Source organism: Gadus chalcogrammus, chromosome 14, assembly GCF_026213295.1.
Source record: "Gadus chalcogrammus isolate NIFS_2021 chromosome 14, NIFS_Gcha_1.0, whole genome shotgun sequence".
Taxonomy (NCBI): Eukaryota; Metazoa; Chordata; class Actinopteri; order Gadiformes; family Gadidae; genus Gadus; species Gadus chalcogrammus.
In genome coordinates, this window is record NC_079425.1 from 20,732,067 (window position 1) to 20,742,066 (window position 10,000).

At 46.8% G+C, this 10,000-nt stretch overlaps 1 pseudogene; it reads left to right on the plus strand.

Annotated features, from left to right (window-relative positions):
- The first annotated feature begins 1,558 nt into the window (after window positions 1-1,558).
- The window catches only part of LOC130403710 (protein TANC1-like), a 29,794-nt pseudogene continuing 21,352 nt past the window's right edge, over window positions 1,559-10,000 (plus strand).

Consider the following 10,000-nt stretch of genomic DNA (forward strand, 5'->3'; position numbering starts at 1 on the left):
GTCTCTGTATCTTCAAGTTTAAGAGTTGCTAGGCTACCTGTATCTCTCTATCTGTAATTGTAGTAGTGCTAGGCTTCACGTATCTCTGTAACTTCAAGTTTAAGTGCTGCTGGGCTCCATGTATCCCTCTATCTGTAAGTTGTAGTAGTGCAAAGCCACATGTAATTTTAGTGGCAATTCATACTATTGCTAGGCTAGTGCTATGTATCTCTCTGGAAGTAGAAACAGTGCTAGTCTAGGTGTCTCTCTACCTCTATCTCTGTAGATATAAACAGTGCTATAGGCAAGGTGTTTCCCTCTCGCCATCTCTGTGGCTATAAACATTAAACAGCACTAGGCTAGGTGTTTCTTTGTCTCTGTATATGCAGCGCTAGGTTGGTTTCCCTATCTCTTTGGATAGAAACAGAGCAAGGCAAGGTGTTTCTCTATCTCTGAAGATATAAACAGAGCCATGCTAGGTGTTCCTCCACCTCTATCTCTTTAGATATAAACAGAGCTAGGCTTGGTATTTCTCCATCTCTGTAGAAAGAGATATTGCTAGGCTAGGTTTTTCGCTATATTGTAGGTATAAAGAGCACTAGGCTAGGTTTCTCTATTTGCAGGTCTTAACAGGGCAAGGCTAGGTGTTTCTCTATATCGGTAGGCATGAACAGCAGCAGGCTGGGTCTTTCGGTCTCTGTAGGTATGAGCAGCACCGAGCTAGGTGTTTCTCTCTCCTTGCCTCTCCGTTGCTCGGCCTTGGCCCACTTTCTCAGCCTGATTGTAGCAGCTGAGCTCCACATAGGGCTCGCCCTATCACGCAGTGCTCAGAGCAGAAAGTGGGCTCGCAGCAGAGATAGCCGAGGAGAGCTCAGGGACCTGCTCGCCTTGTCTGCCTCCTGTATCCCTGCGACTTAGATACTGTATACACATGGATAGATACCCGTGTTACATACTGTATACACATGGATAGATACCCATCTGTGTTACATACGTCTACATAAGGATAGATACCAATCTGTGTTACATACTGTATAAAGAAGGATAGATACCCATCTGTGTTACATACTGTATCCATAAGGATACCCATCTGTGTTACAACTGTATACTAAGGATAGATACCCATCTATTTTACATACTGTATACATAGGGATAGATACCCATCTGTGTTACAACTGTATACATAAGGCTAGGTACACACCTGTGTCGCATAGCCTACTGGTATACATGGATACATCAGTGAAGTTGTCCATAACTATTTATATTGGTAGAGGTTTTTAACGTTGGTTAACGTTTTTTGCGTAGAATCTAATAGTGACTGTTCTTAGACCGACAGATATGTAGGTATGTCAGTCTCTGCTGAATTATACTTTAACCAGCCCTCCAGAAGAAGATCTGATGTGTGTGATCTCTGTAATGCCCCGGGGCGGGGTGGAGGAGATGGGCGTTGGGCTACAGCCTGAACCTCTCATGTGCTTTTCCTTCAGCTAGAATCTGAGACATTTCCATTTCCATTGCTCCGGGCAGTGCAGTGGAGAATAGAGATAAAAGAATCGGCTAACCAGCGTTGGATGAGGCCATGCTAGCGAGCAGCACCAGAGTATCTGGGGTCTCTTGGTCTCGGCAGGACCAGAGAATCTGGGGTCTCTTGATCTCAGCAGACCAGAGTATTTGGGGTCTATTGGTCCCATCAGGACCAGATTATCTGGGTCTCTTGGTCACATCAGGACCAGAGTATCTTGGATCTCTTGGTTCCAGCAGGACCAGATTATCTGGGGTCTCTTGGTCCCATCAGGACCAGAGTATCTGGGGCCTTCTGTCCACCCCACTTCACACGGGTGCGCTAGTGGAAAAAGGGTTCAAACCAAGCTCTGTGGAACAGCTCTGGTCCTATTCTGCCCTCGGTGGATAGGTTCTGGTCCCCTGTGATCTCGTTACTCAAAGTGATGGACAACAGAAATCCCTGATTGACTTCTAATTATGTTGTTAAGGGTTTCCACGGTGGGCATTTAGCAACAGCAAATGTTCTACTAAATCCTTTGAGATTTTCCCTAGTTTCAGTCTATCGATTTCCTTCGAACTGATTTACTAGGTGGAGTCTGTTTTGCCCTCAGGCTAGGTAGCCAGGCTGGTGACCAATGACCGTACATCACATTACAGCAAAGGAACAGCACAGTCGAGCTGTGCTGTTCCAGACTTTGAGGGAGAAATACCCCTACAATAGCCTATTTTGAGATGTGTATTAATATACTGTTGGATTGTGTGTGAATGATGTCTGTTTCTTTTAATGTTTTATTTTTTATATATACAATCATTTAGAAATCACAGAGGGATGTAAACAGCTACCGAATATCTAGTCAGGAAAATTTCATAAAGTGTATGTTGGAGTGTGTGTGGATGATGGCTGTTTTTTTTAACATGTATAATAATTTACAAATCAAAGAGGGATTTACACAGCTACCGAATATCTAGTCAGGAAAATCTGGTAAAACAAAAGCTGGTTTTATCAGCCTCACCTGGCCCTTGTCAGACTGATTATACTCTGGGGCTGTTGAGGCTGCAGACATGTTGCACATTGAGCAATCTATGTGCACAGGTTAAACCAGCCATCAACGCCCACACTCAGGGATAGATCTCCTGCATTGCAACATGGAGCACCAGACAATGTATCATCCTTTTCAAAACGTACAATCAACCGGCTTCCACATCACCATCCAGCATCCTTTGTCTAGAGGAGCCCAGGAAAAGTCCCTTTTGTTGGATTTCTCCAGGCAAAGAAGGCAGAAAGTGTGTGCTGTGATGGCTGATTTAACCTGTGCAAATGAATTGCTCGATGTGCAACAGGTGTGCAGCTTCATCCAGCCCTCGGCACCAGTCAGTCTAACTCGGGCCAGGTCAGGCTGTTTAAACCAGCCATCATCCACAATTACAATTAATGACTGTAATGTAAACATCAATGATGATGTGAATGTAAACATAAATAACTAATGCATACGTTAACACATTGATAAATGTCAATATATATACTGATGTCAATTTCAATATATAGGACTCTTGTAAATTAATCACACATTTATTCATTTGAATGTAAAATAAATGACTAATGCAAGTGTCATCATAAAGCTATTAATCTAAATATGATGAATGTGAATTTAAATGAACTTCCTGTGTGTGTGTGTGTGTGTGTGTGTGTGTGTGTGTGTGTGTGTGTGTGTGTGTGTGTGTGTGTGTGTGTGTGTGTGTGTGTGTGTGTGTGTGTGTGTGTGTGTGTGTGTTTGTGTGTGTGTTGCAGTGCCAGGAAGCCAGTCCCAGCTCCACCCTGACCTGTAGCTCCGCCTCCCCGCGATCGGACAGCCCCACCTCCTCCTCCTCCAACAACATGATACCCACTACCGGGGCGCCCCCCTCACCGGGTCCCCATTCTGGCCCTCCGGCACCCAGCGCCCCCTTTGGGCCCAGGAGTGTCTCGGGGGCCCCTCACCCCGGGCCGGCCCCCAGCCCGGGCTCTGTCCTGGGGGCAGCCCTGGCCCGGCCGGAGCCCCACCTCCACCCTGGAGAGCAAGGACAGCGCATCATAGGTACGAGAGGGGGGTCCCAACGCTGGGTCTTATCATAATAACACAACATTTCATTTGGAGGCGCCTTTCTCGTCCCTCAAAGGCAGAACAGAGAATAAGGACAGAGAAAATAATAACAACAGTATTAGACGTAGCAATTGGCATCAGATGGAATAGACAGTTTTGAACAGATGTGTTCTGAGTTGTGATTTGAAAATGGGGGAATGAATGGGTCTTCAACCTCATTCACATTTACATTTAGGGCATTCAGCAGATGCTTTTATCCAAAGCGACTTGCAATAAGTACATTTGCCAGATGAAGTTGAAACAATATATATCGCTGTCGGTACAGTAAGGACGTTCAGAGTACCAAGTGCAAAGCATTAACCAGTAAGTACGTACATTAAGTGCCAGGACGACAACAGACAATAAGTACGAGTGGGTGGGACGAGCTGGTTATGCAGAGCCAGTGAAGTATTTCACTTTCATTATTACAGAGAATAATGTATTTATAAGACTATGTATCATCCAGACATGACACTGTTTAGGTTATTTGTGCCCCTAAAAAGTAAACGCACACGACATTGGAGTTGAGCAGAGAGAGAATGACGTAAAGCATAGTACCACCATTGTAGTCTCCCAGGTGTTTCTGAGTCCCATAGTGTTCGTGGGGTCTTGCAGGGTTTGTGGGGTCTTGCAGGGTTTGTGGGGTCTTGCAGGGTGTGTGGGGTCTTGCAGGGTGTGTGGGGTCTTGCAGGGTTTGTGGGGTCTTGCAGGGTGTGTGGGGTCTTGCAGGGTGTGTGGGGTCTTGTGGTGTTTCTGGGTCCCTGCATGGTGGATCCTTGTCACGCCAGCCGTGTCCGTCCACCATCTCTCCATTACTTCTGGCCACCTCAGCCTTAAGCCCTGGCCTTCTGTCAGAACTAGGACACTAGTCCTGTCTTTGTTACTTGTGTGCCTGATCCTGCTAAAATAGGACACGTTTCCTCCCTAAATAGAGTTTTATAGAAAATACAAAGGGCCAGGGACCACAGTATCAGTATCATACAACCATTTCAAACATCCCATAAAAATGTATGGAGATTAAATATCTTAGATAGCCTAACCCTCGCCCCCTTTACTTTGGCCTGTTAACTTGACTTTGCTATTTTCTCTGACTCTAACTACCTCCCCCCTCACCCCCACCACCACCCTCACCATTACAACCACCATCACCCTTACACCACCCTAACCACCACACACCATCGCCACCCTATCCACGACAACCGCCCTATCCGCCACTACCACCTCCACCACCACCACCCTAACCCCCACAACTACCACCACCACCACCATCAACCTTACCACTGCCACCATCACCACCACCCTAACCCCCCCCAACCCCAACCACCACCCTCACATTCTCCACCACCACCACCACCACCACTATCCCCCTTACCACTGACGCCTTCACCACCTGCACCACCTTCACCACCTCCACCCCCTGCCTCAGCCACCATCACCAGCTCGTCGGAGAACGAGGAGCGGGGCTCTAGTGTGGAGCTAGCCCGAGAGGAGGGCAGCGCTGCCGCCCCGGACCCCCCGCCCCCGCCCGGCTCGCTACGGAACAATCTGGCGCTCCTCAAAGACCAGGCGGAGACAGGACCAGACATCACAGCGCCCAGGACTCCACCCCCGCCCAAGAGGCCCCTCCCACAACGCAATGCCCACACCACCTCCTCCTTGGTGCTGCCGCGCCCCAACTCAGTAGCAGGTAGAGGGCTTTATCTTCTCTCCTATCTCTAACCTACCGTATCTCTCCTATCTCTAACCTACCGTATCTCTCCTATGTCTAACCTACCGTATCTCTCCTATCTCTAACCTACCGTATCTCTCCTATCTCTAACCTACCGTATCTCTCCTATCTCTAACCTACCGTATCTCTCCTATCTCTAACCTACCGTATCTCTCCTATGTCTAACCTACCGTATCTCTCCTATCTCTAACCTACCGTATCTCTCCTATCTCTAGCCTACCGTCTCTCCTATCTCTAACCTACCGTATCTCTCCTATCTCTAACCTACCGTATCTCTCTATCTCTAGCCTACCGTATCTCTCTTTATCGTCTCACCTATCTCCAACCTACCGTATCTCTGTCTTTTCACCTATCTCTGACCTACCGTATCTCTCTCCGTTCTCTAACCTGCCGTATCTCTCTTCGTCTCACCTATCTCTAATCTACCATATCTCCCTTTATCTTCTCCCCTGTCTCTAGCCTACCGTATCTCTCCCTATCTCTAAACTACCGTATCTCTCTTTATCGTCTCTCCTATCTCTAACCTCCCATATCTCTCCTATCTCTAACCTACCGCATCTCCCTTTTATCTTCTCCTGTCTCTAGCCTACCGTATCTCTCTCCTATCTCTAAACTACCGTATCTCTCATTATTTTCTCTCCTATATCTAACCTACCGTATCTCTCTTTATCTTCTCTCCTATCTCTAAACTCCTGTAACTCTCTTTCCTATCTCTAACTTACCCGATCTGTCTTTATCTTTTCCCCTATCTGTAACCTACCGTATCTCTTTATCTTCTCTGCCATCTCTAACCTACCGTATCTCTTTTCCTCACTTTCTCTTACCTACTTTATCTCTCTTTATTGTCTCTACTATCTCTTACCTATCTTATCTCTCTTTATTTTCTCTCCTATGTCTAACCTACCAATCTCTCGTTATCTTCCCTTTTAGAGTCTTAGAATGTCTTTGAATTATTTATTACATAAAATGTTCCTTTCATGTCTTTATTGTTATTTATTTGCGTCTATGTTAAACATCAAGAGTGTGCAATTTGACATATTATGAAACTCATGATTCCCAATGTGACACGAATCAAAACAAACAGCTATATCTGCCTATGTCTTTTTAATGATGTGTTTAAATGTAGAGCACTCTGAAAAGCCTTGTGTTTGAAGGGTGCTAAATAAATAAGTAGCCTCAGCTAACACTAGCGGCAACGGCAGCAGCAGGGCCAGCGTGGTGAGTGTGGTCGCGGAGGAGGAGGCGTTGCCAGGGTAACGCAGATGGGAACTCCACCCTTCCATGTGTCCGGCGTTCCTCTCCGTCCACTGGATGAAAAGGCTACGTCACGACTCACGGGCAGGACTCGTGGTCGTGCTCCTCCACCACTCTCTTCCCTCTACATGAGAAGACTGAGTGATCCGGTCCTATAGACATGCAAGTCCAGAGCTTGGATGGACAAAGCCTGATGACACACCTGGATAGAATAACCCATCGCTCTCTCTTGATCCACTTCAATTATTTTCTTTCCCACAGTAGATCATATCTATTGCCTACATTCAATCTCGTACAGAGTATCGTGTGCATTACATGCATTACCAAATTAAATCTATTTATCTACTTCAGTCGATTAAAAATGAGTTTTGGAGTCTAGTGGTGAACTGAGAGGGGCGGAGAGATAGGACGTATTTGTGAAGTCAATGAATCACAAGCGTCATTAATGGGCTCTTCTGTGTGATCTGCGATACTGCTCTGCGTCTTCCGGACGTCATTTCCACAGTTCATTCAATCTGTTCTGATTCGATATCAGACAGGCCCGTGCTACTACCCACCGGGGTGTGGTATGCTGGTCTTCTGGCTAACTGGTCTTCTGCCAGAGGATTAATAATCCATCTGGAGAGGATTTCCCCAGTCAGAGAGAAGGGGCGGTAGCACACAGCGTCAGGGAGTTAGTTAGTTAGTTAGTTAGTTAGTGGTTGTTTTTGGTCTCTGGGTAAGGTTGAATGCGTTTAACAATGTTATTCACTGTTCTGTTGTCAAAAGGAATTCCGATGAGTGTCACTTGAGTGCCTTCTAATTGGTTCCCGCTCTCATTCTGCCAATAGGATAAGTTTGACTGCTCATTAACACAGCGTCGTCCCCTTTAGATCAATAATACCCCAGTTATTGATCATTAATTGAAACGGTGCCATCAATTAGTGATTCCTCTCCAGCGATGCCCACATCTCCTTCAGGTTATCGTCGTCATGGTGACGGCAGCAGAGTATCCCACACTTAGCGCGTTGCGAACCCATCCTTTGTCCTCGGTCTCTTGATTCACAAGCTCTGGTTCTCACTCTCTGCTCCTCTGTCTCTCTTCTCCTCCCTCCCCTCCGTGTCCCCCCCAAGCGCCAGCTCCACCAGACTGAGGATCTTGGGTATTGGACGCACGGGCGAGACGCAGGTCATCGCGGTTCTGTGAGGAAACACAAGTCGGTGCGGTCACACCACGACTCCAGAGGTAATGAGGGTGCAAATACAACTACAAATGCATTTCCGGCAGAAATGCAGTGAGTGCTGTAGTGCAAATTTAGGTCAGAAAAGTATTTTATTCTTGAAAGCCACATAGTTTAAGACGTAAAGAAATGTTAGACGCTTTAATCAGTGGAAGGGATTTGAACAGAGACTAAATGGAGTAAACAATGTAACATGCATACCAGTTAAAACTTGGAAATACAATGGAGATAACATTTGATACTTTAAGCGTCAGGCTTTGCTGACACGTACCAGACCGCTGCTCTGGGGTCAGAGGGTCAGAGGTCGTACAGGTACCAGACCACCCCCCTGGGGTCAGAGGGCAGCGAGCGTACACGTGACCAGACGATGTACACTTATGTACCAACTTCGACGGGGTTAGGGCCGGAAAGGAGGCCCAAATCTGCAAATATCTATATATTTCTCTCACCTCCATAGTTGTCTTCTCACAAAACTCTCTTGGTTTTCTCTCTCTCACATCTCCTATTGTGCACTCTGTTCTCATTACTCTCTCTCTCTGTCCTCTCTCTCTTTGCTTACGTGTCGCTTTACACCAACTAACACAATACTTTCTCTCGCCCTCCGTCTCTTTCTCTCTCGTCAGTTCCCTCTTTCTCCTCCCTCTCCCTCTCTCTCTCCTCTATGTATATCTCTCCATCTGTCCTCTCTACTCTGTCTTTCTATGTCTCTCGCCCAGGGAGGTTGGCGCCCTTAAAGCAGACTGACATCATGCCTGAAGCCGCTCCTGTTTGAATTGCCCGGCGTTACGCGGAGACGCCCTTCGTGTGCACGTGATTGGCTGTTTGTCCGCCTGAGGAGTCCTGAAAGAGTGCAGCAGTCTACGAGGGGCCGGGGGGGCCGTCATCGTCGGGAACGCCGGCTCTGGGAAGAACGGCCATCATCTGGCGTCATGGGTCATCCTCAGCTGTCATGGCGGACGTGTACCACAAGGGGGCACCATGCCAGCAGCCCCAGCTCCTCCCCAGGGGTAGAACCAGACTTTCCTTAACTTTAGTTTGATCTTTAATCCACTGCGACGAACATTAACAGCTTTCGAAACCACAAGGATACGACCCATATAGTTCTGAAGGAGAAGAAGAAGAAAAATAATCATGGAAGTAAGTATCAAATAGGCAAACCGCCTGAAGTGCTCCAAGATAGAAACAATGGATTAGTATGTTCATCTATTCGTTAAATGGGCCAAGATGCAGTCTGAACAGATGAGTTTTCAGCCCGCGGCTGGCAGATGATGGTTAGGGTTTCAGCTGTGCTGATGTCAGTGGAGAGCCTGTTTCACAATTGTGGCGCCAGGACTGCAAAAACTCAGGGTTTTGTTGTAGGGGTCCCATGTCGTAGTGAGGGCGTAGAAAGTCGTTGAGTAGTCACAGACCGCATTGGACGGGCTTGGGTGCTGAAAGAACCTGTAAACCCTCGTCCTTGAATCTTCTCATCTGTGTGGACTTCCCATCAAGTACCTAGCCCCCTGAGACAGACAGGTTTCACAAACCTACAGGATCAGGGGAGTGGCCAATCGAAATCTTCAGTGTTTATCGTGGAGGTTCAGGCAGATTCTGCAGGTACGGCTGACTGATTAACCCCTACCTGCTCCTTAACGACCTTTATCTGTACTGTCCAACCTGTTAACGCTCCTTAATGACCTGTATGCTGACTGACTAACCCCTACCTGCTCCTAATGACCTGTCTCTGTACTGACTCTGACTCTGATCTGTCTCTGTACCTGCTCCTTAATGACCTTCATTTACTGTAAGTCTCTTTAGATAAAACGTCTGGCAGACAACTATATGTCTACTGAATACGAACTATGTCCGTCTATCTGCCATAGGTGGGGGGAGAAAGGCAAAGCCCACCCCCAAGACCCCTCCAGACCCCCTGTCCAATCAGAACACTGCTTCAGCCGCCACTCACTCAAAAGAGCCAATCAGATGCCTGGCCGCCAAGGTACAACAGACACACGCATATACTGTATAGATTAATTACGAAAACACTCACACACGCATAGATTATCTACCAAACAGACACACACTTACATATTCACATATTATGTAACGTCAACGTTAAATTATAATACATGATAGTTTGTAGATGGTAGATGTTCAAAACTCTATAGTAGAGGGTAGTTTCTAAATAATAGATGATAAATTATTTTATTCTACAT